A 6000-nucleotide genomic window follows, 5' to 3' on the forward strand; every position below is an offset into this window, starting at 1 on the left:
TGTAACCGTTCGACCTCTGTCACGTGACCTCACCCTGGTCACGTGACCCAGTGAACTTTTGACCCCATCACGTGACCCCTTGACCATCTGACCCCCCAATCACGTGACCTTTTGACCCATGCCACATGGTGCGGTGACATTTTGACCTCTGTCACGTGACCCCGTGACTTTTGACCCTGGTCACGTGACCCCTGCGACCCATTGCCCTTTGTCACATGACCTCATGACCTTGTGACCTCTGTCATGTGACCCTGACTCATTGAACATTTGACCTCCAAACATTGACCTTTTGACCTCTCGACCTTTCACCCGGTGACCTTTCACCTGTCAAAACGACTATTAAGCCAGTCCAATGATAGCAAAGGTGATTCCTTTTGTGCTTCTGCACAACGCGCACTCTCGGGATTATTTCTTTACTCCCAATCCGTGCAAAAAATTCGCCACATTTTTAAATGAGTAACCCTAACCGTAACTCTAACCCTAACCCCAAACCCTAATCCCTAAACCATAACCCTAAATCCTAACCCGTTCCCTAACCCTAACCTCTAACCCTAACATAGGCAGGAATAGCGACGAGGTCATGCAGGGGGAGTTTAGGGAGTTAGGTAGAAAGTTAAAAGACAGACCTCTCGGGTTGTAATCTCGGGATTACTCCCTGTGCCACGTGCCAGTGAGGCTAGAAATAGAAAGATAGTGCAGCTAAACACGTGGCTGAACAGCTGGTGTAGAAGAGAGGGTTTCAGATATCTGGACCATTGGGATCTCTTCAGGGACAGATGGGGCCTGTGCAAGAAGGACGGGTTGCATCTAAACTGGAGGGGCACAAATATCCTGGCTGCGAGGTTTGCTAGCGTCACTCGGGAGAGTTTAAACTAGTGTGGCAGGGGGGTGGGAACCAGAGCAGTAGGACAGCAAGTGAAATAAATGAGGGGAAACTAGTAAATAAGGCCAGTAAGACTAAGAGGAAGAGCAGGCAGGGAGATGTTGCGGAGCACAGCGGGACTGGTGGTCTGAAGTGCATTTGTTTCAATGCGAGAGGTATAACAGGTAAGGCCGATGAATCTAGAGCTTGGATTAGTACTTGGCACTATGATGTTGCTATTACAGAGACTTGGTTGAGGGAAGGACAGGATTGGCAGCCAAATGTTACAGGATTTAGAAGCTTCAGGCAGGATAGAGGGGGATGTAAAAGGGGTGGGGGAGTTGCATTACTGGTTAAGGAGAATATCACAGCTGTACTGCGGGAGGACACATCGGAGGTGTCATGCAGCGAGGCAATATGGGTGGAACTCAGGAATAGGAAGGGTGCAGTCACTATGTTGGGGGTTTTCTACAGGCCTCCCAACAGCCAGCGGGAGGTAGAGGAGCAGATATGTAGACAGATTTTGGAAAGATGTAAAAGTAACAGGGTTGTAGTGGTGGGTGATTTTAACTTCCCCTATATTGACTGGGACTCACTTAGTGATAGGGGCTTGGATGGGGCAGAATTTGTAAGGAGCATCCAGGAGGGTTTCTTGAAACAATATGTAGATAGTCCAACTAGGGATGTGGCCGTACTGGACCTGGTATTGGGGAATGAGCCTGGCCAGGTGGTCGAAGTTTCAGTAGGGGAGCATTTCGGGAACTGTGACCATAATTCCATAAGTTTTAAGGTATTTGTGGATAAGGATAAGAGTAGTCCTCGGGTGAAGGTGCTAAATTGGGGGATGGCTAATTATTACAATATTAGGCAGGAACTGAAGAATTTAGATTGGGGGCAACTGTTTGAGGGTAAATCAACATCTGACATGTGGGAGTCTTTCAAACGTCAGTTGATTAGAATCCAGGACCGGCATGTTCCTGTGAGGAAGAAGGATAAGTTTGGCAAGTTTCGGGAACCTTGGATAACGCGGGATATTGTGAGCCGAGTCAAAAAGAAAAAGGAAGCATTCGTAAGGGCTGGAAGGCTAGAAACAGACAAATGCCTTGCGGAATATAAAGACAGTAGGAAGGAACATAAGTTAGGAGTCAGGAGGGCTAAAAGGGGTCATGAAAAGTCATTGCCATACAGGATTAAGGAAAATCCCAAGGCTTTTTATACGTATATAAAGAGCAAGAGGGTAACTAGGGAAAGGGTTGGCCCACTCAAGGACAGAGAAGGGAATCAATGTGTGGAGCCAGAGGAAATGGGCGAGGTACTAAATGAGTACTTTGCATCAGTATTCACCAAAGAGAAGGACTTGGTGGATGATGAGCCTAGGGAAGGGAGTGCAGATAGTCTCAGTCATCTCATTATCAAAAAGGAGGAGGTGTTGGGTGTCTTGCAAAGCATTAAGGTAGATAAGTCCCCAGGGCCTGATGGGATCTACCCCAGAATACTGAGGGAGGCAAGGGAGGAAATTGCTGGGGCCTTCACAGAAATCTTTGCATCCTCATTGGCTACAGGTGAGGTCCCAGAGGACTGGAGAATAGCCATTTTTGTTCCTTTGTTTAAGAAGAGTAGCAAGGATAATCCAGGAAATTATAGGCCGGTGAGCCTTACGTCAGTGGTAGGGAAATTATTAGAGAAGATTCTTTGGGACAGGATTTACACCCATTTGGAAACAAAGGAACTTATTAGCGAGAGGCAGCATGTTTTTGTGAAAGGGAGGTCATGTCTCACTAATTTGATTGAGTTTTTTGAGGAAGTGACAAGATGATTGATGAAGGAAGGGCAGTGGATGTTATCTATATGGACTTCAGTAAAGCCTTTGACAAGGTCCCTCATGGCAGACTGGTACAAAAGGTGAAGTCACACGGGATCAGAGGTGAGCTGGCAAGATGGATACAGAACTGGCTCTGTCATAGAAGACAGAGGGTAGCAGTGGAAGGGTGCTTTTCTGAATGGAGGGATGTGACAAGTGGTGTTCCGCAGGAATCAGTGCTGGGACCTTTGCTGTTTGTAGTATATATAAATGATTTGGAGGAAAATATAGCTGGTCTGATTAGTAAGTTTGCGGACGACACAAAGGTTGGTGGAGCTGCAGATAGTGATGAGGATTGTCAGAGGATACAGTAGGATAAGGATCGGTTGGAGACTTGGACGGAGAAATGGCAGATGGAATTTAATCCGGACAAATGTGAGGTAATGCATTTTGGAAGGTCTAATGCAGGTGGGAAGTATACAGTAAATGGTAGAACCCTTAGGAGCATTGACAGGCAGAGAGATCTGGGCGTACAGGTCCACAGGTCACTGGCAATGCAGGTGGATAAGGTAGACAAGAAGGCATACAGCATGCTTGCCTTCATTGGTCGGGGCATAGAGTATAAAAATATAAAAAGTCATGCTGCAGCTGTACAGAACTTTAGTTAGGTCACACTTCGAATATTGCATGCAATTCTGGTCGCCACACTACCAGAAGGACGTGGAGGCTTTGGAGAGGGTACAGAAGAGGTTTACCAGGATGTTGCCTGGTCTGGAGAGCATTAGCTATGAGGAGAGGTTGGATAAACTCGGATTGTTTTCACTGGAACGACGGAGGTGGAGGGGCGACATGATAGAGGTTTACAAAGTTATGAGCGGCATGGACAGAGTAGATAGTCAGAAGCTTTTTCCTCGGGTGGAAGAGTCAGTTACTGGGGGACATAGGTTTAAGGTGAGAGGGGCAAAGTTTAGAGGGGATGTGCGAGGCAAGTTCTTTACACAGAGGGTGGTGAGTGCCTGGAACTTGCTGCCGGGGGAGGTGGTGGAAGCCGGTACGATAGCGACATTTAAGAGGCATCTTGACAAATCCATGAATAGGATGGGAATACAGGGATACGGTACCCGGAATTGCAGAAGGTTTTAGTTTAGGCAGGCATCAAGATCAGCGCAGGCTTGGAGGGCTGAATGGCCTGTTCCTGTGTTGTACTCTTCTTTGTTCTATTCCTAACCCTAACCGGTTCCCTAACCCTTTTGCCCAGTCACGTGACCTCATGACCTTTGTCCTCTGTCACGTGACCCTGTGACCTTTTGACCCCAATCAAGTGACCTCATGACCTTTTGACCACTGTCACGTGATCCCGTGGCCTTCTCACCCTGGTCACGTGATGCAGATGCCTTTTGACCTCTGTCACGTGACCCCTTGCCCTTTTGGCCATTGTCACGTGACCCCTGTGACCTTTTGACCTCTGTCATGTGACCCTGACTCATTGGACATCTGACATCCGAACATTGATATTTTGACCTCTCGACCTCTGACCTTTCACCCGGTGACTTTTGATCTGTCAAAGCGCCTATTAAGCCCGTCCACAGATTGCAACGGTGATTTTTTTTTTGCGCTTGTGCGCAATGCGCACTCGCGGGGTTTTTCCTTTAGACCCAATCCGCGCAAAAAATTCACCACATTTTTAAATGACTAACCCTCGCAATAACCCGTTCCCTAACCCTAATCCTAACCACTAACCCCTAATCCTAAACCTTTTGCCCTGATCACGTGACCTCATGACCTTTGACCTCTGTCACATGACCTGTGACCTTTTGACCGAGATCAAGTGACCTTTTGACCTGTATCACGTGACCCCCGTGACATTCTCACCCTTGTCACGTGACCCTCTGACCAGATCACGGGACCCTGACTCCTACGACGCGAATGGTGACCTTTTGACCTCTGTCACGTGACCGTGACCTTTTGACCCTGGTCACATGGCCCCTGTAACCCTTTGACCTTTGTCATGTGACCCCATGACCTTTGGACCTCGGTCATGTGACCCTAGTCACATGACCCAGACTCATTGAACATTGTCATTTTGACCTCTGACCTTTCACCCGGTGACCTTTGACCTGTCAAGACGATTATTAAGCCTGTCCACTGATTGCAAAGGTGTTTTTTTTTTGCATTTGCGTGTAATGCGCGCTCGCGGGGTTTTTATCTTTAGTCTCAAGCCGCGCGACAAATTCGCCACATTTTAAATGAGTAACCCTAACCCATTCCCTAACGCTAACCCTAACCTCTAACCCCAACCCTAATGTGTTGTCCAGCCCTCAGACACGACTGATCTTTGAATTAGATATACTCATTGCAAAATTAATAGTACTTGCTTTTCATTCCAATTCCACTTACAATCCTAGCTGGCAAGGCAAGCAGACATGGACAGACACCAACTCAAGGCGTAAGCCGAATAAAAGTGGCAGCTGCTAATGAATTGAAACTCAAGAAATTAGTATATAAACACGGGGGGGTGGGGGGCGGGGGTGGGGGGGAAGGCTTTTCCACCCCTACTGCCCAATTACTCTACCCTACCCCTTAAACCTAATCCCTAACCCTGAAGCTCAACAGCACAACCCCTGGCCCAATCCATAACCCAAACCCCCCACAAACCTATGCCTAACCCTAAACCTCCTCCATAACTCTAAGCCTAATGCCTAATCCTAACCTACCAAAACTGCACCCCCCCCCCCCCCCCACACCCACCCCAACCCCGGGTCCAGACCCTGACCTAACCTCTGAATCTTCCTGGTGACCCTCACCCTAATATCCATACTATTTGTCTAGCCCTTAGGCATGACTCATCCTTCAATCAGATATACTTATTGCAAAGCTAGTAGTTACATGCCTTTCATTCCAATTCTACTTATAACCCTAGCTGAGTATGGGAAAAGGCAAGCGCTCGTGGATAGACACCAACGGAAGGCGTGAGCCAAATAAAAGTGGCAGATGCTAGTGAAATGAAACTCAGGAAATGAGTATATAAACACAAGAGGGGAGGCTTTTCCACCCCTGTTGCTCAATTACCCTACCCTAACTTGAAAGTTCCATTGCAACAGTCCAAGCAGTGCCAAAAAATGAATGCCTTACAGGCAACAGAATCCAAGTCTAACTGCTCTATACACAGAAATGACAAGTGCCATTAAACAAGGCATAAGATAATCAAATTAAATTCTGCACATTCAAGGCCACCCAGCCTATTGCTGCCAATGTCTAAGCTCACACTCCTGCACCAACTTGCATTAATCTCACCCCCAGGAATACATCCAATTCCCATTCCATTCCTAGGGCACAA

Source organism: Heterodontus francisci, chromosome 6 (genome assembly GCF_036365525.1).
Source record: "Heterodontus francisci isolate sHetFra1 chromosome 6, sHetFra1.hap1, whole genome shotgun sequence".
In the NCBI taxonomy this organism is placed as follows: Eukaryota; Metazoa; Chordata; class Chondrichthyes; order Heterodontiformes; family Heterodontidae; genus Heterodontus; species Heterodontus francisci.